Below are 22,626 nucleotides of genomic sequence, written 5' to 3'. Positions count from 1 at the left end.
AGACCAATTGAGAGTGGCAGGTCCCCAGCCACCAAGTTTATGAAAGATTTGGTTGGTGTGTTTGTGGAGGGTTCAGATATCCTCCAATGGATTGAAGCGTTTGAAATGGCTTGTGCAATTCATGATGTAGATAAAAGAGATTGGGCTAAGTGTTTGTTAAGCAGAGTGCCTCAAACTGGATATGACTGTATTCTGAAGCTGAGTGTGGAAGAAAGGGGTCAGTATGAGTGTATGAAGTCTGCTTTGATTGCCAAGTTTGGCAAGACACCTGCCCAATACCTTAAAAGGTTCAGGGAATTTAAGAAAAGAGAGAATGTGTCTTGGGTTGACTGGGTGAGTACTGCGCACATGAACATGATGGGGTGGATTGATGGATACAAGGTGAAAACTTTTGTTGAGTTGTCCCACCTCTTGTTTTTTGAGCATTTTTCTGAAGCCTGTTCACCAGAGCTGCGTCAGTATGTGGCTGACCAGAACATTTTGGACCCCTTTAAGCTGGCTAGGTTGGCTGACAAGTGGGTCTCCCATCGGGTGTCCCCTAAGGACCCCAGTGGGAAGGACAAGGACAAAGAAAAGGGGGCCTCTCAGAAAGCTGAGGAGTCCCAAAAGCAGTCACAGTCGGGTAAACCAAAACCTTCCTCTCCTAAGACCCAAAAATCTAGTGGGGATAAGTCCTCTGTGGGTGGGAATAAGAGTAGTGGTCCACCTGCTGCAAAGCAGGTTCCCAGTGGTTCCAGTACCGTACCCCGCACTCCTGGCACTTGTTGGGATTGTGGGGCTCTGGATCACAAAAGGGGTGACCCCAAGTGTAAAGGTAAGGCACTTGGAGTACAGGCTGTCAGCCTGACCTACCCTTACCCCGTGTCTGAGGTGGAGGCCACTGTCCTCCCCTCCTCTACCGGAATCACCTTTGGTGCTCCGGTAGAGATTTCCTTAGTGTCCCTTGGGGCCTGGGACCAGTACGCAGAAGTACTGGCGACTATCCCACAGAACACCCGTAGGTTTTTGAGAAGTGTCCTCTTGAATGGCCAGCCTTCTACTGGTTTGAGAGACACTGGGGCAAGCATGACAGTGGTGGACAGGACCCTGCTCAAGCCAGAGGACTATGAAGGTGCTCCTCTGCAAACCACCAGATTAGCTGGTGGGCCTCCCAAATTATCACCTGTAGCCTTAGTCACACTCATGATTGGAGACAAGACAGCAAAGCTTCCTGTCCTGGTTCAGGACAATGCCCCTGCTAACATTCTGTTAGGTAATGATCTAGTGGAGTTGGGGTTGATCTCGGATGGTCTTCCCCTGACTGCTGCTGCGGTCACTAGGTCACAGGTGACACCGGGTCTGGCTGTGAGTCAGGTACCCGAGCCAAAGGCGAGGCCTAAGGCAAGAAGAAGGAAGACCAAGAAGGCCACCTCTGTGGAGGGAACACCTTCTCTTCCTGCTGTTCCGACAGCACCCATTGGGATCCATACTCCGGACGAGCTGGGTCCAGTGGAAAACCCAAACTCAACTCCTGTGGGAGAAGAGACAGAAGACTCTCCTGTGGGAGAGGTTCTCAACCCAGAGGAGCACCCCGACCTTCAATGCTTGTTAGCTGAAGGGGGACCCTCCCGGGCAGACTTCTGTAAAGGACAGAGAGAGTGCCACTCTCTCGAGGGTCTGAGGAAACAGGCCCTGTCCCAAGCACAAGGTGAAGTGCCTAGGACATTCAAGGTTTATTGGGAGGGTGAGCTCCTTGTTAGTGAGCCCACTAAGCCTGAACCTGGTGCCCGCAAGAGGTTGGTGGTACCCCAGGTTTACAGGCCCTTCCTACTGCAGTTGGCGCATGAGGTGCCCTTGGCTGGTCATCTTGGGACTAAGAAGACTAAGCAGAGGCTCTCTGCCCATTTCTACTGGCCAAGGATGGGGGTAGAAGTGGAGTCCCACTGCAGGACCTGCCCCACTTGTCAGTTGTCTGGCAAGACTGGAGGCAGGATCATTACCCCACTGCAGCCATTACCAGTGGTTGGCACACCATTTGAGAGGGTGGGCATCGACATCGTCGGTCCCCTTGACCCTCCCACTTCAGGTGGACATCGGTTCATCCTGGTCTTGGTAGATCATGCCACCAGGTACCCTGAGGCAATACCCCTTCGGACTGTTACTGCCAAGGTGGTTGCCAGGGCTCTCCTGGGCATTTTCACCCGTGTTGGATTCCCCAAGGAGGTTGTCTCTGACAGAGGATCCAACTTCATGTCTAGTTACATGAAAACCATGTGGAAAGAGTGCGGGGTAACCTACAAGTTCTCCACCTCTTACCACCCCCAGACCAATGGTCTGGTTGAGAGATTTAACAAAACTCTCAAGGGCATGCTAGGTGCTTTGGAAGAGCCCCTAAGGAGGAAATGGGATCTCCTCCTGCCATGCCTGCTGTTTGCTTACAGGGAGGTACCTCAAGAGGGTGTTGGTTTCAGCCCCTTTGAGTTACTCTTTGGACATCCCGTGAGGGGGCCCCTCGCCTTGATCCGAGAAGGCTTGGAAGCCACCCCTCCAGGTCCCGCCAAGCAAGTGGGGGACTATGTGTTAGGCCTCAGGCGGAGGATGACACAAATGATGGGTCAGGCAACAGCAAATCTCAAGGCCAGCCAGGAATTGAACAAGTACTGGCATGACCTTAAAGCTTCGCAAGTGGATTGGACTCCGGGACAGGAAATCCTTGTGATGGAGCCTACCAAGCCTAGAGCTTTGGCAGACAAGTGGACTGGACCCTTCAGGATCATCTCCAAGATGGGCGAAGTCAATTATCTGGTTGACATGGGAGCCTCTGGGGTAGCCCCCCAGGTATTCCATGTCAACAGGCTCAAGCCTTTCCACAGACGAGCGGAGGTCTCATGTCTCTTGCTAGCTTCAGGGCAAGAAGAGGATGAGAGTGAGCCCCTTCCTGATTTGCTGCATAGCAACCCTCAGGATGGCTCAGTGGAGGGAGTACAACTCTCTCCCGATTTGACAACGGAGCAGCAGAGGGCCTGCAGGGCTTTGCTCCAGCAGTATGCCTCTCTGTTTTCACTGACACCGGGCCTTACACCGTGGTGTAAGCACGAAATTGACACTGGTGACAGCGTGCCTGTCAAGAGCAGGAGCTATCGTATGTCAGATACCGTCAAAAACCACATCCAGGCTGAGGTCGCCAAGATGTTGGATCTGGGTGTTATTGAACCCTCAACCAGTCCCTGGTCCAGTCCAGTGGTCCTTGTCCCCAAGGCAAGTTCCCAGGCGGGTACCAAGGATTGGAGGTTCTGTGTGGACTACCGAGGAGTCAATGCCGTCACCAAAACTGACGCGCACCCATTGCCCAGGGCTGATGAGCTCGTGGACACCATAGGTGCTGCCAAATTTGTGAGCACCTTTGACCTTACCTCAGGCTATTGGCAAATAGCTCTGACGGACCATGCCAAGGAAAAGACGGCCTTCTCAACACCTGAGGGACTCTACCAGTTTAGGGTCATGCCCTTTGGGTTGAAGAATGCCCCTGCCACCTTCCAGAGATTGGTCAACCATGCGCTCAGTGGGCTGGAAGCCTTTTGTGTGGCTTACTTAGACGACATTGCCGTCTACAGTTCCACCTGGGAAGAGCATTTGACACATCTGGATAGGGTGTTGCAGGCCTTGAAAAGGGCTAACCTCACTATCAAGGCCACCAAGTGCCAGATAGCTCAGGGGAAAGTTACCTATCTTGGTCATGAGGTAGGAGGGGGTCAAATCCAACCTCTCTCCAGTAAAGTACAGGACGTACAGAACTGGGAGACTCCCACTACTCAAACCCAGGTGAGAGCCTTTTTGGGCCTCACTGGGTACTATCGCAATTTCATGGCAGACTATGGAACCATAGCTGCACCCCTGACAGCTCTAACTTCGCCCAAACAACCTAGGAAGGTTAATTGGACTGAAGACTGTCAGAGGGCCTTTGATGGCTTGAAAGAAAGTCTGTGTAGGGCACCTGTGTTGTGTGCGCCTGACTACAGCCGACCCTTTATCGTCCAGACGGATGCCTGCGACACCGGAATTGGAGCTGTCTTGTCCCAGTTAGATGACAAAGGGAGAGAACACCCTATCATATTCATCAGTAGACAACTCAAGGGTAGAGAACTTAGGTGGGCTACTGTTGAAAAGGAGTGTTTTAGCATAGTTTGGAGCCTTAGGCGTTTTAGGCCCTACCTTACGGGGTCTACCTTCAAGGTCCAAACAGATCATAAGCCCCTGAAGTGGCTTATGCAGATGAAGGGTGAGAACCCGAAATTGCTCAGGTGGTCCATTAGCCTGCAAGGGCTAGACTTCACCATAGAGCACAGACCAGGGAAGAGTCACGATAATGCGGATGGCCTTTCCAGAAGGTATGTTGACCGTCTGGATGAGGGTGTCTATCCCGTGGGAGATTAGACACCCTCCACCTCAGTCTGGGGGGGGCGACTGTGATGCTGGAAATGCATCAGAGGGACAGGGCCTCTGAATCCTTGTCCTTTTCTGCCTTTTATCGTGTGTTCTGTTATGTTTTCTGCCCAGGAGTCCATTTGGGACTCCTGGCAGTGCAGCTCTCTCTTTTGGTTTGGTGAACAGACCCATGGGATACCCTTATGGCACCCATGGGTAGGGGTACAACCCTGTGCCCCTAGTGTATGTTTTTGGGCACCTGTGGGTGGCCCACAGAGCAGGGTATGGGCTGGTGGCAGCTCCATGCTGAATTAGACAGGTGCTCTGGGCGTCCTCCAGTTTGGGATACCCAGGCCCTGCCATTGGGATCAGTTGATTCCTGATAGAAAACAAGATGGCCCCTGTGGCCTCTTGCTTTCTATTGCCTGTTGTCTTGTTTTTCCCAAAGTCCTGGGAAGCCCTGACTCTGTCCCTTCCCCCTGACTGGCTGTTGGGTGGAAGTTCCATATATGGTGTTGTTGTGAAGGCCCAGCTAGACTGACTGGAGCCTTCCCTTTGACTGTATGTTGTGGGTACCTCCTGTGGGTGGGACCTGGGTGAATGGAGTGTGTGACCAATATACACTTCTTGTTGTGGTTGTCTGGTTTCTGGCATGTGAGACAAAGACTGAGACAGCCCTGCCCGAAACTGGCCTGAATGCAGTGTGTAGTGTTGAATGGCTGGGTACTTGTCCCAATCCACATTCCTTGTTGTGAGTGTCTGAAAGGGAGGAGTGTGGCCTGAATGCACTGTGTGCCTGATTGGCTGACTGACTGCATGAATGCCCTTCTGTGTGATTGGCTGCTGTGTGTGTGCCAGCAGTGTGGATGAGAGACAGGATAGTATATCTGGGGACCTCTCACCACTGGAAATTGTTCAGAAGCATTCAGAAGCTGAGTCTCCCCTCAAGAGTAACTGGATTTGCTGATCCTCGACGTCCAGCTGGAAGAAGAAGACTTGCTGTGGCATTTGCTTCGACGGAACTGAAGGTTGTCGAAATCGTCGAGGACTGACCCGAGAGAGGACCTGGCTAGGCGCCCTCTTCCCGTGCTCCGAGGGACCATCGAGCACCGCTGAATCTTCGCCGAAGCGCCCTGGAAGTCAGACCCTCGAAAGGCTGCCGACCCGAGACGGGACCGCCGAGGAGATCGAAGTGAAGCACCCGGACATCGACGCTGTCGAAGTCCATTGCCGTCGACCAGGGTTCGCAGGTCTGTGTAACCGCTGGAGGCCCGTCGAAGTTGTGTTGCCCCGCCGTGGGAACCACTTGACGCCGTGCCGCCGACGACCGGAGCCGTCCGCTCCTTGCCTAAGAACATTTGCCTTGAAGGACTCCCTCGTCCGCATCGTCGGCCGCTTTGTCCCGCCGGAGAAAGTCGAGGACGACCAACGCGCCGAGGAGAATCCGCCGGTGGGTTTCCCGCCACCTCACGACCCCAAAGACTCGAGCGACTCGACGCCCTTGCTGGGCCACCGTCACCCACAATCTTTGCGGTCCAGAACTAGTGTCGCCGAGGTGCCCCGCACGCCTCTTCCTCGCAGGACGCCGACGTCTCGACGCCGACGAGCACCGCTCGGATCGAAGCCTGCCGCCTCATCGACGCCGTTCTACCTTGTTTGTTGTCGGACGTTCGACGCCCCGTGTCTCCCGCTTGAAAGGGAAGGCATTCAAGAAGGGCCGTCGATTCCCCGACACCGAACACCGAGTTCCTCGACGCTTCTCGACGCCTCTCGACGATCCGTGACTCCTGCTTTAAAGGGGGTCATTCAAGAAGGATCTGTCGACGCCTCTTCGAAGAACTCGACTCCACCAGGTACATTGGGGGGGTAAAAACATTATAGGAGAGAAATAGACTATTGAACAATATATGGACTGGGCTGGTGTTATATCTCTTTATTTTACAGGTTGCCCAGGTGGGGGGATCTCCACACAGAACTGTGTCCAGTGGTAGGGGCCAGTATTCTGCCTATTGTTTCAACCCTCTGTTATCTCTCCTCTCTCTATTGCTGGTTTCCTTCTTATTGATCTGTGTGCCATTTTAACAGTATTGTGAATGCACTTTAATGAGGTCTAATATTAGTGGTACCACTTTAGAATTGTAGATATTTACCATTGCTGATTTTCCTGAGCACAAAGTGCGTTATTGTGATAAGTGTACATAACCCTTGAATATTAATTATATAAAGACTGTGTTTTCAGTAATACAGTGTGTGGACATTCCTTTGTGGGGGCTTGGGGATACACTGTACTTAAGAACCAGCCTGCATCACCTCCTGAGAAGCTAGGCCTTGATTGCTCGTCCATCGTTACCATATTAGAGAATCTTGGCTGGGGTCCTCTGTGCCTCCCCTCTACCATATAGAGAGCGGAAGTACAGACCCCCCTACCAGTCTTTACAGAATTCAATTTGGTCAGGTTTTTGGCAACCATGTGGCATGTGCCATTTAAACTAACATGGTTGACACTATGTTTTAATTTTATTGGTTGGTTAGTCTGGGTCCAGAGGACCTTGTTTACACAATCTATGAGGGGGGACAATTTACGCAGGATGCCATTCCCTAGTAAACCTGGTGTGCCCTCTGGAGTCACAACTATGACCGGGTGCTTCACCTTGTGTTGCCCAATTCTAATGTCTAAATCCGCAGTCCCCTCGACAGGAATTTCATTCCGATCGAAGTTCTGAAGTTGTCCAGGAAGAGGGGCGAGAGGGATTTAGTATTTCTCCCCCTTGCCGAAATCAGCTGATCAAAGGCCCTTTTTGGCAGAAGGGTGGCTTGGGATCCAGTGTCCACCAGAGACAAAAATGTACATTGCCCCTGTATTTGGACCGGGGCATAAAATCTTCCCTCCTTTTCCTCAATGGGGCAAAGACAATGCGCTTTTGGTCCAATTGGTGGGTTAATTTCTTTGCTTTTGATTCTGACAGAGGGGTGATTTGGGCAGGATTTTGTTTGGGATCTTGGGAACCTGTAAGACAAATGTAACAGTTGGATATGGGGGGAGTGTTGGGCTCCCTTGGTTCTGATTCTGGGCTGCCCCCCCCCTTTTTTGGAGACAGTCACCAGAATTGGTTTGGGCCAGGTGATTTTCTTGCTGGTCATTCTGGGGTTCAATAATGTGCAGTTTTAACTCGGTCCCCACCTCTGCCCAGTCTTGATCAGGATCTCTCGGGACCCATTTTTCTTTGGGAGGAGGTCCCCCATCCCTGAAGGAGAAGATCCTTTTCCCAGAATCCTCTGAGGAACCCTCTCCTTCAAACTGGAAGATTCTAACCTCTCCACAAAATGGGTCTTTTTAGGCCCTTTAATTCTCCTACCCGCCCTCTGTTCCTTAGGTTGCAGACTTTCTCGGGGCAGGAGATTTTGGTTCCAGTTCCTGGGTTTCCAGGGGCTTTTCACAAGTGGGGAAGGAAGCTTCCTCTAAGGCTTTACACCCTCCTTCCCCCTGTGCCTCCTCCCTGTGAACCGGTGAGTTGTCGGGGTTCTCACCCGGTCATTTCTCTGGAGTACCAGACCCTTGATTTGAGGGGTTCTGGGCTGCCATGTTCATCTGAGGGTTTTTCTGAGCCCTCAACATGCGACTCAGATCCTGTGCCAAGTTCTGGACCTGGCGCTCCAGTTGGGATACCTGCCCTGGCTGGTACGGGTTCTCTGGTCCATCCTAGGTTGATCACGGGAAGGGTAACTGTTCCTTCTCCCATAATACCCTTGGTTTGGATAGCTCTGGTACCCCTCCACCCTTGGCCTCCCCTCTCCCGGATTGGGCTGTCTGGGCTCAGGAAGGTGGGGAAAGAAAGAAGGGTTGTTTTGGGGGTTAATGTTTGGCGGGTACCGGGGAAAGAAACTTAACCCGGCATTTGGGGGATAACTGCCCTCCTGTGGAAAGTTAGGAGGGAAGTTTCCTGGGTTGGCAGCTACCTGGTTGGTTCCCCCACCCCTTGGGCTGGGGGAGTCCACACATAGCCCAGGATGAGTCTGCTGCCCTTATAACAGGGGCTGATGTAGTCAGGGGAGTTAGGGGTCCCTTTTGTGGGGCTACCTCCCTGACTACCTTTTTGGGATTGGCCCGATGGCCTTCTGGGTCTTTAGTTAGGAGTATTTTGTACAGGAATTTTTTTAGGCCCCCCCATCTCCAGATCTAAAATGTGGCAACCTTCACCTCAGCCACCTTAGCAGCAGCAGGGGTGTTGGTTGGTTTGGGGCTTTTATTGATACTTTCATTTTCCACCGGTTTCTGCACTTCATAAATGTGAGTTGCTTGTTCAATGACCTAGTCTAGCGATCTCTTCTGATGAAAGTCCCTCACCAGCTGGGTCATAAGGTATTTAGGGAGTGCATGAACTAAGGTATTGATGAACTCCCTCTTGTCTGTGTGCACCGTCCTGGTGGTCTGCGCAAAGGCACGCTTCAACTCTTGTACAAATTCTTGTGGGGCCTGGCCTTCCCCACATTGCAGATTATAGGCCGCCTTGCAGGCCTCTTGAGGGTTTCTATGTATTGAGAAATGCTTTAAGATGGCCGCCCTTTAGGTGGACCATCTTGAGTGGTTCTGATCCTCCAGCCCTGCAAAGAAGCTGTAGTATTCAGGGGAAAAGATCCACTTGACATATTGAATGCAGCTTTGGCTATCATTCAGGTGGAAAGTATCCATCATTTGCTCATACAACTCGAGGTGCGCCCAAACTGAATATTTGGCATTTTTATGATAGGGAGTTATGACGCTCCTAATAGCCTTGATTTGCTTCAGGGAATCTTTTAGTAGGGCCCGCTTAATTTTGTTGGCCTTTTTAGTTTTGGTCACCCTTGTCCACTCATCCTCTGACTCAGAGGCACTGCTACAGGAGGTGGCTATCTGATCCTCTAGGCTCTCCCTGATTCTGCGAGCTTGGGAATGGCTTGCAGAATGTGGGGGCCTAGTCTCTTGAGACATGTGGCACTCAGAAGAGTCTTCTGACTCTCCCTTGCTCCCAGGTTTGGCTGAGTACCCTCCTTCACTGCCCTAGCTGGGAAGAGGTTTTTAAGATGCTCTTTGTGGGCCTAGTTTCATGGAATTCCCCACCAAATTTGACAGACAGATCCCTTGGTAGGTGATATTTTTGAGGGTCCAGTTCTCTGACGCTGGCCCCCACATTTGGGAATCTGTACAGTGATGCCCGCCCATCAATTTCTGGGAGGCGCTGACCTGTCAGTCCCATATTTCCCATTGTGCTGAAGTCAACCATCCCCGTGGCCCTTGTCTCATATGAGCCAGTGGACATGAGGGTGGCAAAGTCCATGGAACTGAAGGGATTAAAGTCCCTGCTGACAGGGGTCCTGAGGTTATGCTCAGGGGTTTCTCTTTCCCATCTTACCTCATCCCTTTCAGCCCCTATTCCCTTATGACATGCCATAATCTGACCCTTTTGCTCCTCTATTAAGGCCTTACTGGTCTCTATGATTTGTTCTTGCACAGCTATCTGTTTGTGGAGCCTGTGATTCTTTTCACAGAGAGCCTCATTGCCTCTGTGCTTCCTGACTAGATTGGAAATACTGGGCCAATTTTTGCTGCAGGAGACTCACCTCCTGAGTTTGGTCCTTATTAGCCTGATTGTTCTTTGCCAGAGCATCCTCCACCCACCTGGTGTGCTCTAGTAGCTTTTCATAATCAGTTTTGAATTCACTAAACTCCTGAAGGGCCAGCTTTCTTTCCTACAACTTAGCTTTTAATTGGCTGACTTCCTGGCCTAAGGCGTCCCTCTCCTGAGTTAGTGTGCCCCTCTGTGCAGCCAGGTCGTCTCTCTGTTTTTTAAATGCACTCGATTTCTGGCGCTCCTCATCAAATTCTTCTTGGGAGTGGATGTCTTTAATAATTCATTTATTATTTTCCTCTTTCAAGGATTCTATATGGTTCTGTAATGTGACTATCTGTTCTGCGCATGCTCTGTTGTAATGTAAATGTTGTGCCAGTTTCTGTTAACTCTGTTTTAAAGAGTCAACCCTTTCCTGACATTCTTTTTGCAGTGTCTGTATTTGAGTATTTTGTTCTGCATTCTCTTGCTGTAAGAGAGCCAGATCTTCCTGGAGTTTGGTGATATACTGCCTAGCCTCTGTTTCAGATTCTTGGCTATCCTGGACCCTTTGCTCTGCAGAGTCCAGATTAGTCTAAATTTTCTGCAGTGCTTCCCCTTGCCTCTTTGTCAAATCTATATTGTCTGCATGCTTTTCCTGTATAATTCCTATGTGGAGGTACAGGTAGGCCGTTATTTTGGCAATTTTACACTGCTCCTCTTTTATTTTTGGAGCCATGTATAGTTCGCTAAGCGCTTTATGTAATGGACCCTTGTCCTGTCAGGTATCAAGGTTGATTGCAGTGATTTGCTGTTTTATTCCCTGCAGCCATACCTGTTTGACCTGTTCTGGCCATTCACCTCTGACAAACAATTTGTGCAGGCAGTGTTCCCTAGCAATATTAATTTCCACTGGGGTCGCCATTCCGGAAATATTAATTTCCTTCTGACTTATCTCAGGGTTAATTTACCTTTGCAAACAGGCCCAAACAATTCTTTTGAGGGGTGCTTGTACAGTGTAGCACAGTATGGCTACCCAACAAGGTGTATGTACCTCGCTGCTAGTACGCTGTGCTAGACTGCCATGAGTGGTAAGTCAAATTCAGGATCCCGGACACGAGCCCCCACGCTATAAGTGATTTCAATCTGGCACACACCCAAGTTTCGCCCAGCATGTAGTGCGCAAATGAAACCCTTATTTATTTGAATCTATAAGTTCAATATTCTGAATGATATACCACTCATATCACACCCTTCTCCTGAGACCACCCCCTCCCAGGAATCAGGCTAGTTTGCAAAGGTAAATATGTATTTAATTATTTAGAATTTAAATCACACTATATTTTAATAGGTAACAACAATCACCAATGGGGTGACAGAACACTGAATAATATCTTTAATGCACTAGGAATCAAGTAATGAGCACAAAAAGAATGCAGCAAAGAAAATAATACTTTTGAGTTGGTTTGGAACAGATAGCACTATGGTTAGAGGTTCCCCCTGCAACACCCCTCAACCCACCAATAAGCAATTTAAATAGATGTGAGGAAAGATCAGGTACTCAGGAATAAGACAGATCAAACAGAATATCACTCCCACCTTCCCCCTTTAAACACAAGAGAAAACGGAATTGACTTTTCAACTGTCAGATTTGGCTTTGAAATTGGCTACGCAAAAACACCAAATGTGGTCAAAAATGCTTACATTATTATACATTTCTATGGGAGCCGCTTTGAAAGGCCAAGTGGGAAATTATTTAAAGGCAATTCAACCGTGTAAACTTTTTCAACAGGGAAATTTGGTGCAAATTTTCACTTATGCAGTTTTTGATATAACGGGTCAATTGCGGTTTTGGGTTGGTGAGATAGCTATGGATGTTAGGTACAAGTGGGAGTTGTAATTTCGCTTCTATCTTAAAAACTGAGGGAGTTATAGAGGTTTTTGTGAGAGGTGTTTTTCGAAGAAATAAAGACAGGAATTTGAACAAGGACTTCAGTTTAGAATCAGAAAATATGGCTTATGCTTTTACTCAAGGCTAGAGCGTTTGGGCTAGGCAACCAAGTCGGGACAAAGTAAGCTCTGAGACTGATTCATGACTTCAGTAACAGATCCCCATCACTTCCCCCGGCCACACCAGTCCAAATACTCAAAGTGGGATTTATGGATCAGAGTTACACAAAGAAAGATGACTATGAAAATGGCGCTTTAGCAACTAGACAGAATAAGATAGCACTAAAGATGATGACACTGTTACTGGTTATGAAATTTTTCGACGGACGGGCTGAGTGAAAACCTAAATTTGTTTTTACTAAACTTAGTTTTCACTCAGCCCGTCCATCAAAAAATTGGGAATGTAGAATCATATGTCATCAATGGACAGCCACTAGTCATTTTTAACATAAGCAGATAGATCGAAAAATTCTCATTAAGGCTACCGCCAGGAACCGAATATAATGCTAAACAACAATAGAGTCGCACGAACGCTGGCGGCCATCAGACATTCATTGATGTTTGTATTTCAAGGATTTAACCCAAGACTTGTGTGAATAACTTAAGTTGAAATATGAATCAGCACCATTAGGTAAGAAGAAAAAGTATCATACTTGTCAACTTTTAAGGAATTGTTGCACACGTAAGCAGAAAACGTGAAATGAGATTGTAATCATTAATCATGTGATTCTTTATAGTTTTTCTTTTATTTATTTTTATATTTTTTTACTTTTCTCTTCTTCTATATCCTTTTCTCCATTTCTATTTATCCATTGTTTTTCAATCATCCCTAACACTCCTATCCTTTGCCCCTCCCTCAATGGCCATCTGAATGAATACATGTATGCAATGAATATGTGAATTTCATATGGTATTTTAATACAATCAATTTGGTTTTCTTGATTTTGAAAAAGGATTGTATATTTTGGAAGTGTGGCATGACAAGCCCTGATTTGAAAAAGACGCTGTGAACGTCGAAACACGTGTTATCACAAAGGGCACAAAAAGATATACTAATTATGCTGAATTAAAAGTCAATTTCTCATGAAAACTCAGAGAAGAAGGGTCATTTGTCTGCTTTTTCTTGAAACACAAGGGCGCATGATAACAATTCAAAGTAACCAAAGGTTTTTTGTGTTCAAAGCTAAAATGGAGTAGAGGAACCAAGAGAACTCCGTTGTTCCAAACTTTCATGCGACCGTGAAATGCCAGTTTTTAGCCATTAAGGAGGGCGCTGAGGTCCACCTGCAGGGAAACCCAACCCAAGAAAGTTCCTCAGAAAAATACTATATTTTAAAAAGGCTGGAATTAAGAGATTGGTGGATATATTTGTTAAAAATGTAATTTGTATTTTAGGATAAGACTATTTTAAACATTGTGTTAAAAGTTAAAGCTTCAAAGACATTCCACACCTTCTCCCAAACAAAGGAATCTTTTCCCCTGCTCTCTGCTAAGGAACTGGCAGGGAGATGCAAAAGGAAAAGGGAGGAGCACTTTGGCCTATTGCTCTGCTATGAGACAAAAGGATCCCCTTGACTCAAAGGAAATGCTAATTCGGGTGTAGGCTGAAACCAGATGCCAAAGTCAGAGAGGCCTGGGACTGCTCTCTAGCCCAGCCAAGACCTTGGAGGCGGAGACAAACAATTTGTGTATTCAGAAAGCACAGAAAGTATATGTTTGAGAAAAAGACTTATAGAAAATTGTGCCGAACTGGTAAAAATATGGAATTTAGAGGTTATTAAAATGAAAATGTTGCTCACAAGTAGAAACTAATCTGGAACTTGTGCGATATTCAGAGACAGAATTATCAAAATGTGGACTTTGTAGCAGTTGTGATAATGTTAAAAATATGAATATATGCCCAGATGGTATGTGCATGTATGTGAAAAAATTGGTACAGAACTGACACTGAGTAACTGCCTAAAAGTGCGAAAAAAAATTATTTGTGAACCGAAGCTCTCCAGAAGATGGGACTTTGATGGATGCGTGCCTTATTTAATTTGGGATGTAAATATGTAGTATTAGTAAATTAATGATATTATAAATATGCTTTTTGTGAAAAATAAGATATACTGTACAGAAACAAAAGGGAGGGTTTTCTCCCTGGACCATAAACATGACACATCATGACACATCATGATACACTGTTGCTTCTCAAATCAGGGGAGAGAAAATTCTCTGACCTATCAGCTTCTTAGAGGGTTGGGCGTAGTATAACCAACCTACCATTGAGGGCACAGGGACACAGACACCTTCACCCATCACTGATCTACTCGCGAAGCGCTCTGAAGGAGAATCCAGATCCAGAACTATCCAGATTCCAGAACTATCCAGATTCCAGAACTATCCAGACTCCAGACCCCTGAAGCAAAATGCCCAATCCAAAAAGCTGAACCCTTCTCAGCTGGCCTTTCAAATCTTGCAACCTGATTTTAACCCCAAACTTCCAAGGGGCATCACAAATCCAACAGCCTGGCTGTGCTGTTTTGGCTGCTTCTTGCCAAGAACCCTTGCTAGAACCCAGAGATCCAAACCAGTAGAGCAGAGTTGTATCCAGAACCAACCCGTCAGACCCCGTCCAGGAGGCCGTGCAGACCAGAGTGCCTTGCTGAGAGCAGAACCAGGTGCCTAAATCCTGTCCGGTGGCTAGCAGATTCCAGTCCTAAACCCTTAACCAGATCCTGACGGGCCTATTCGATTCCAAAGCCATAGTTGTGAGTATTTAGTATAGAACTGTCCATAGCCATCTCTTAGTTTTAAGTAATCCTATCCAACCCATTCAACATATCCAGAACTGCATTGTAGAATCTCTTTTGTCTATCATGACTCCTTCTCTCCTCCATATAATCCTGTGATAATTGTAGTGATAAATCATCTTTGCGGTAAATATATTTGCTGAAGAAGGACAAGTGTCTTGGCGGACAAAAGTCAGAGCGGAGGCACCGCTGTTCTGGTGGCTGACCGTTGGGTATCTTGCATCTTCATAGCCCCTTAATGTTAAGAAATCCTTGTTTGTAATCTTCAACAGCGCATCTCTCATTTGAAATCTTGACTCTTTTCTGAAAAATCAACCTTTACTAAAACCTCTATAACTTCTGAGATGTACATGCTAGGAACAGAATTTAAATGTCAGATTGAAGCTACCATCCTTAGCTTTCAGACAAACTAAGGACCGCACTCCATCTCCTTAAAGTTTTTCTGTAATCGCATTTCTCACGCGCTGAAAAGTTTGCCGCAATTCTGTATTTGGCTCAATTTCATTCCATATAAAATTGCTATTTCTTGCATCCAACCTCTGAATTCAGTTTCCTCTCTACCAGTCATTCGAACATCATTGCTAGTGTCTACCTGAACCTATCCAAAGCAGCTCCCACTAGTTTTGAATCCCATTTAGCAAACTAAAATCCATTTTTAGCATTTTTCCCATTCATTTTGGATCACATTCAAAAGCACTTGACCTGTTTAAAATCATTCCTGTTCTCGAAGCTTGCTGGGGGAATCGGGATTGAACTGCATTGTTGATTGTATATTCCTAAAACCTGTGTGCCCGCATTCCAGCTCATCATCTTGCATAATAGGGGGGATTGAGTAGTAACAGGGGGAAAGAGTGTTTACATTGTCTTTGATTGAATTCATATCAAGGTTCATTTCTGTGCTGCATTAATTTCATATCATTGCATTTCATTGAACCCACACAAAGTTATTCTCTGCTACATTATTCTTCTCACCCATACTCCTATTGATTAAAGAGATTGTTGATTGTTGTGATATCACCCATTGCTGATCAGTGTATAAATATTAATAAGTGTGATATCTAGATATTTTTCATATTCATAAAAGTGTGATATATATATATATATATATATATATATATATATATATATATATATATATATATATATATATTGTTCAATTCATCAAATACATCTTTTAACTTTGCAAAACAACCTACTCAGTGAGACCGGGGGGGGGGACTCAAAGAGAGGGGCATTATATAAGGGTACATCATCCAGAAATAAAGGAACTTTAGACATTAAAATATATAAATAAGGGTTCCAGCTGGGCATCACACACTAGGCGTTGACTTAGGTGGAGTGCAGGATTGAAACCACTTACAATACATCCCACAGCGACCTCTCCCAGCCTAGTCACAAGTTGAGTGTGATCAACAAGGTTGAAGGCTGCGGAGAGGTTCAAAAGCATCAGCAGAGCAGGATGATTTTTGTTTGCCATGCCAGCCAGAGTGGACTTGAGGTCAAGCATAGCAGTTTCGGTACCATGCCGAGAACGGTAACCGGATCGTCGTGTTCCTAAAATATTGTGTTTCTCCACATGAGCCTGAAGTTGGATGCAAGTGAGTTTGTCGAGGATCTTCAAAATGAAAGGTACATTGGTGATAGGCCAACAGTTATCTGTGATTGAAGGGTCCAGGTTATCTTTTTTCAGCCATGGTGTAATCCACACAGTTTTTAAAGAAGACAGAACTATACCCTCGTCAAAGAATATAGACTGATCAGCTTGGTGAGCCAGGGGACAAGACGATCTAGTGAGTCCTTGAAGATATTAGTGGGACAGCCGTCTCCTGGACATGACGTAGCTTTAAGTTCCTGAACAACCTTATGCACTTGTTCCTCTGAGTAGTGACAGAAGGAAAACAAAGGAATGTTGTTGATATTGTTAGTTGGAGTGAAGGAGGTGTGTTCTGATAACACAGGGTCACAACATTTAAGGGTGTTTTTAATGTTTTCCTTATGGGCCATAATTTTGGACAAGAAGTCTTTATGGACCTCTTGGCATCACTCTGAGTTCTTGACAAGGTAGCATTAGGACCTGAGCGGTCTTCGAATTCAACTAAGATTTTAAACAATTCTCCAAGGTTGGACTGGGCATTGATTATTCTCCTATTATAATGGGTGGCTTTAGCAGACATGATTTAGTATTTAGTATTTAGTATTTTAGTATTTTATTTATTTCTATAGCGCACCAGGCCCAGGGGCAACCGGGCGCTTAACTTAGTTACAACAAGATGAAGGCAAGACAAGGCATGTGACAGAGTATTACAGGAGTATTACAAGAAGTTTTACAAAATTTACAAAGTATACATTCAAGCGCATATAGATAAGGCAGTGATATACAGGATAGTTAATAATGGATGCGAAGTAGGTCAAAGTGCAAGTAGGGCAGTAAGCTGGTATTAGCTGTCTTGGGAGGATAGCCAAGCTTTGGTAAGGTGTTTGAATTTCAGGAAGGAAGGTTCTGCTCTAAGGTCATTGGGGAGTGAGTTCCAAAGTTTGGCTGCCAGGATGGGGAAGCTGGTTCCACCTGATCTTTGGAGATTAAAACGCGGGATGACAAGGCAGTTGGCTTGGGCTGCTCTGCGAGGTCTGGTGGAATTGTGGAAAGAGAATCTGTTGCCAGGTAGCGAGGGGCTTGGTTGTGGAGGCATTTGTGTGTGAGAGCCAGGGACTTCAAGGAGATGCGATGTGGGATAGAGAGCCAGTGCAGGTTGCGCCTGGTGTCGGATATATGCTGGCGCCTGGGAATGTTAAGGGCCGCTCTGATCGCATTGTTTTGGACAATTTGTAGCTTGTTTAAGTTGCGGAGATTAGTACCTAGGTAGAGGGCATTACAGTAATCGACCTTGGATAGTACGAGGGTCCTGGCCAAGGTTACGCAGTTAGCAGTGGTTAGGAACGGGCGACAGGCGGTGATGAGCTTGCAAGTATACGCTGCTGCAGATGAGACTGCGTTGGACTGTCTAGTCAAGGATAGGGTTGAGTCGATGTAAATCCCTAAGGTTTTCGTGTCCTTGGCAATAGGGATGGTGTTCCCATCAATGGTGAAAGACTTGAAAGCAGGGTCGAGTTTAGTGAGTTTTTGTGGTGAACCAAGAATGAGGAGCTCTGTCTTTTCATCGTTTAGGCAGAGGCCGTGTTGGGCCATCCACGCTTGGATGACCTGGTAGATGGCGTTGATGGCACGGGAGTCAGTTGTGTAGTCTCCTGTGATGGGGATTAGTATCTGTGTGTCGTCAGCGTAATTGGTATACGTGACGCCCAAGTGGTCCAGAATATCGAAAAGGGGTTTGGTAAACACGTTATATAACGTGGGCGAGACACAAGACCCTTGGGGCACACCACAAGAGACCGGAGCGGGTGGTGCGGCCGCAAGTGGGGAAAACACGCGCATAGATCTATTATCCAGGAAGGATCTGATCCAAGTAGAGGCATTTTCTGAGAAATGTGCGGCTGATTTGAGGTGATGGCAAAGAATTTTGTGATTGACAAGATCAAAAGCAGCAGAGAGGTCCAGGAGAAGTAATAACGCCAGTTTGCCTTTGTCTTTGAGCTCTTCGATCTGCGTTTTTAAATCAATAAGGGCGGTCTCAGTGCCATGGCGAGGCCGGAACCCAGATTGCCTGAGTCCCAGAAGTTTATTAGATTCAAGGTATTCCTGAATTTGTAGGTAGGCCGCGCGGTCAAGGATTTTTAGTAAAAAAGGTACAGTGGTAATTGGTCTGTAGTTAGTGGGTATGCTGGGATCCAGGGTAGGTTTTTTCAGAAGCGGGAAGACCCACGCATCCTTAAGATTGTCCGGTACAATCCCAGAGCTGAAGGAGGAGTTGATGAGCGTAGTGATGAATGGTGCTAGGTCGTGAGCTGCTTCCTTAATAATAGGTGCAGGACAAAGGTCACCCTGACAATTGGAAGGTTTAAGGCTAGTGATGATCTTTTCCACTTCGGGAATGGAGAGAGGAGAGAAGCTAAAAGGAGTCAGAGAGTCTGTGCTAGAGAGGTTTGTAGTAGGTATAGGGATCTGTAGAGGGTAGGATTGAAGGCTAGATTGTTTGTTGTTGATTTTAATTTGGAGAGTGGCAATCTTACCTAGGAGAGCTTCTTGGATTTTGGAGCACCAGGTGCTATCTTTGGTACAAGTGTCAGGTGGAGTAGCAGGAGTTTCAAGTTCTTTTAAGATTTTAAACAATTCTTTGGTGTTAGATTTGGCTTGTTCGATACGTTTGTTGTATGTGTCTTTTTTTGCCTGGAATATAGCTTCCTTGTAGTTGAGGGTGGCCAGGAGTACGCGTGATTTATTAGCTGGCGAATGATTGCTTCTCCAGTGGGATTCTGCAATTCGTTTTTCTTTGCGCAGGGCTCTGAGATGGGGTGTAAACCAGGAGTTTAGGTGGGCTCGAGGTTTAGGTTTTCTCAGTTTCGAGGGTGCGATGGTGTCTAAGGCTATAAGCATGGCCTGGTTGAATGTGTCGACCAAGGCCGTAGGGTCAGAGCATGAGGGATCCCGGTCATTGAGAGCTGGAAGGAGGAGGGGGAGGAGTCTATCGCAGGTAATGTTGCGTTTGTTGCGAGTGGCCATAGCCGGGGCAATGTTGTGAGGGAGGCTGATAGGTTTGGACTCAATATTGAATGTAATTAAGTTGTGGTCTGTCCAGGCACACTGTTGGTTAGAGGTGATGTTGATGGGACAGTTGAGGGCGGCTAGCCAGTCAAGGGTTCTGCCCTTGTTGTGGGTGGGTTGATTTAGGAACTGAGTGAATCCAGCATTAGTGAGGATGCTGTCAATAGACGAAGCAGCAGTGTCCTTGGGGTCGTGGAGGCCTAAGTTAAAATCCCCCAGTATCAAGACCTGGGAGATAGCTTTGGTGTTGTGTGAGAAGATGTTAGAGAGGTCCTCCGCGAAGGTGGATAGTGGGCCAGGTGGCCGGTAGAGTAGATGGAAGGTGATGGAATGGTTAGGTGTGACAGCTAGTTTAGCTGTCAGTGCTTCCAGAGTGGAGGCGTGATGTGTGGCTGAGAGGTGGAAGTTCAGAGCGTTTTTGTGGATGATGGCGATGCCACCTCCTTTAGATTGGATGGAATTACGGTCATGTCTGATAATGTTGTAGCCTGGAGGGATAGCGAGGGAGAGAAGAGGACCTGAAGCTGGGTGGAGCCAGGTTTCAGTGATTGCTATAAAGTCGAGGTCAAGGTTGATGATCAAGTCAGCTACTTCTAGGGCGTGAGCCTTGAATTCCAATACAGACTTTTTATAAGCCAAAAGGCTGGCAGCAATAGGATTCTTTCACCAGATTATTTCCAAAGCCCTTTTGGATTGTGTAGCAGTGATGGTGTCTTTAGAGAACCAACTGTTTTTGTTCGTTTCGGATTTGATCACTTTCATCTTCATGGGGGCTAATCCATTAACGACTTTCTTAATGGAAGGGATAAGGTGTTCTATTGAAGCTGAAGAATTTGAGAAACTAACAAGTGGCTGCAAATTGGAAGACAGCAGCTTCGAGAAGTTGACAGCTGCAATGTTCTTCAGATTCCTGTTGAGTTGACGAATGCGGCATAGAATACTTAGTTTGGGTGGGGGATAGGGTAACGTGATTTTAGCCTGAATAAAAGCATGGTCCGACCATATGCATGGGACAACTGTCAGTTGGGATATTTTAAGTTTTTGTGAGATAAACCAATCCAAGATATGACCACTTTTTTGAGTGGGTGTATTAATCCACTGTTTAAATTCGGTCGAGGTAAGAGAGTCAAGTACAATAGAGTGACTGACGAAGAGCGGCACAACGCAGCAGCGCCAGCGCTGAAGTGCCTGAACTACAAGTATATAGCCGAGGATCCTGGGTAGTGTAGTTTGCAAACAAGATTCACGTTTCTCTCTGTCACACACACAGTTCTGGAATCAAAGTAGCTAACAGATCACACAAGCGCAAGGTATGCAATAAACTATAAGCACAACTTGGTCAATCAGGAGCAAATTTCAAACACTGCAAGATGATGTTGGACGTCAGGAAAAATGAAACTGAAAGCATGAGAAGAGACGAGTACACTAGTACACAGGCAACTAGATTCTGCATTCCGCTTGTCAAGAGGGTCGTTAGCCCAAAAATTTTAATCTCCCATTATGATGACAGGATTTTTTGATTTGGAGATCTGAGCAATGAGATCAAAATGTTGTTCTTCAAAGGAGGGCATTGGGAGTAGTGTTTATCTTTATCCACAAGGATTCACACCCATCAGGTGAAATATGAGGCATGACATGACAATCAAGACTAGTTTTACATATTAGCACAACCCCTCCTCCTCTGCCCTGTGTGCGATCTGCCCTGTAAAGAGAGTAGTTGTCAGGTGTGGAGAGCGTGGCTTGGGTGGGTAGGTTGGAGTTGAGCCAGGTCTTTGTGAGTCCAAAGATATCGGGATTGTGTTCAGTGACATAATCAGCAATTTCCACGCCATGTTTGATTAATAAGTGAGTGTTGAGCAATGAGAGTGAAAGAACCAACAAGAGTGCAATGCTCTGAAGCCTAGCACCTTGTGAGTATGAGGCACATTTTAAACACATGATATGCGAAGCGGTTCACTGTATAGTGACTTTAGACAAGATTAAGTGAGTCTCTGTGGTACATTTACCTACCAGCGCCGGGAATGCTACAGAAACACACGTTGTCAGCCAGATACACCGAAACAAAGCAAACAGGCACGACAAGCCGGCGAGCTGCGACAATGACTGACGAAGAGCGGCACGACGCAGCAGCGCCGGCGCTGAAGTGCCTGAACTACAAGTATATAGCCGAGGATCCTGGGTAGTGTAGTTTCCAAACAAGATTCACGTTTCTCTCTGCCACACACACAGTTCTGGAATCAAAGTAGCTAACAGATCACACAAGCGCAAGGTATGCAATAAACTATAAGCACAACTTGGTCAATCAGGAGCAAATTTCAAACACTGCAAGATGATGTTGGACGTCAGGAAAAATGAAACTGAAAGCATGAGAAGAGACGAGTACACTAGTACACAGGCAACTAGATTCTGCACAGTACCTGTAAAAAAGATGAGTTGCTGGGAGAAACTGGGCTTTAAGTATGCTTCGTGGCGTGACTGGCGAAGACTGGAACAACACAGAAGCGCTGGCACTGAAGTGCCTGAACTGCAAATATATCGCTGAGGATCCTGGGTAGTGTAGTTAGCAAACAAGATTCACACGCAAACGTGAGAGTGCTTTATCTCTCTGCCACACACACAGTTCAGGAATCACAATGTAGCTAACAGATAACACGAGCGGAAGGTATGCAATAAATTATAAGCACAACTTTGTCAATCAGGAGCAAATTTCAAACACTGCATGATGATGTTAGATGGCAGGAAAAATGAAACTGAAAGCATGAGAAGAGACGAGTACACTAGTACACAGGCAACTAGATTCTGCGCAGTAACTGTAAAAAAGATAGAACACTTCTTTTACGAGGGGTAGATAACATACGTTGCCGCATTTGCTAATTCTTCCCTCACATTCCCAATATTAGGGTTCACCAGCGGGACAGAATGTAGTTTACTAAAATACTCTAAGAAGCTACATTCAGCCTGTACAATGTTTGAAACCCCGAGCTCCAAAGCAAGGGCATATCCTGTCGTGCTGGGCAACTCACCCAGCAGCTTTCTCAGGCAAATATATAAGATGCGATCCAAGGAAGTGCAACTCGCACTCCCCCTTATCTCACTGATGTACAATATGGTTGAATAAATCTTAGCCTCCAGCACCTGAATAGATTTATCAAATCGGAACCCACCGAATTTTTGATAGACTCTCCTAATCCCTCCCAGACTTGTCCTTAGACGATTTTCTACTGATGTTAAA

The sequence above is a fragment of the Ambystoma mexicanum genome, chromosome 4q (genome assembly GCF_040938575.1).
Source record: "Ambystoma mexicanum isolate Mex_15411 chromosome 4q, UKY_AmexF1_1, whole genome shotgun sequence".
Lineage (NCBI taxonomy): Eukaryota > Metazoa > Chordata > Amphibia > Caudata > Ambystomatidae > Ambystoma > Ambystoma mexicanum.
The sequence above is the reverse complement of the archived record's forward strand: the minus strand, read 5'-3'. Positions refer to the sequence as shown.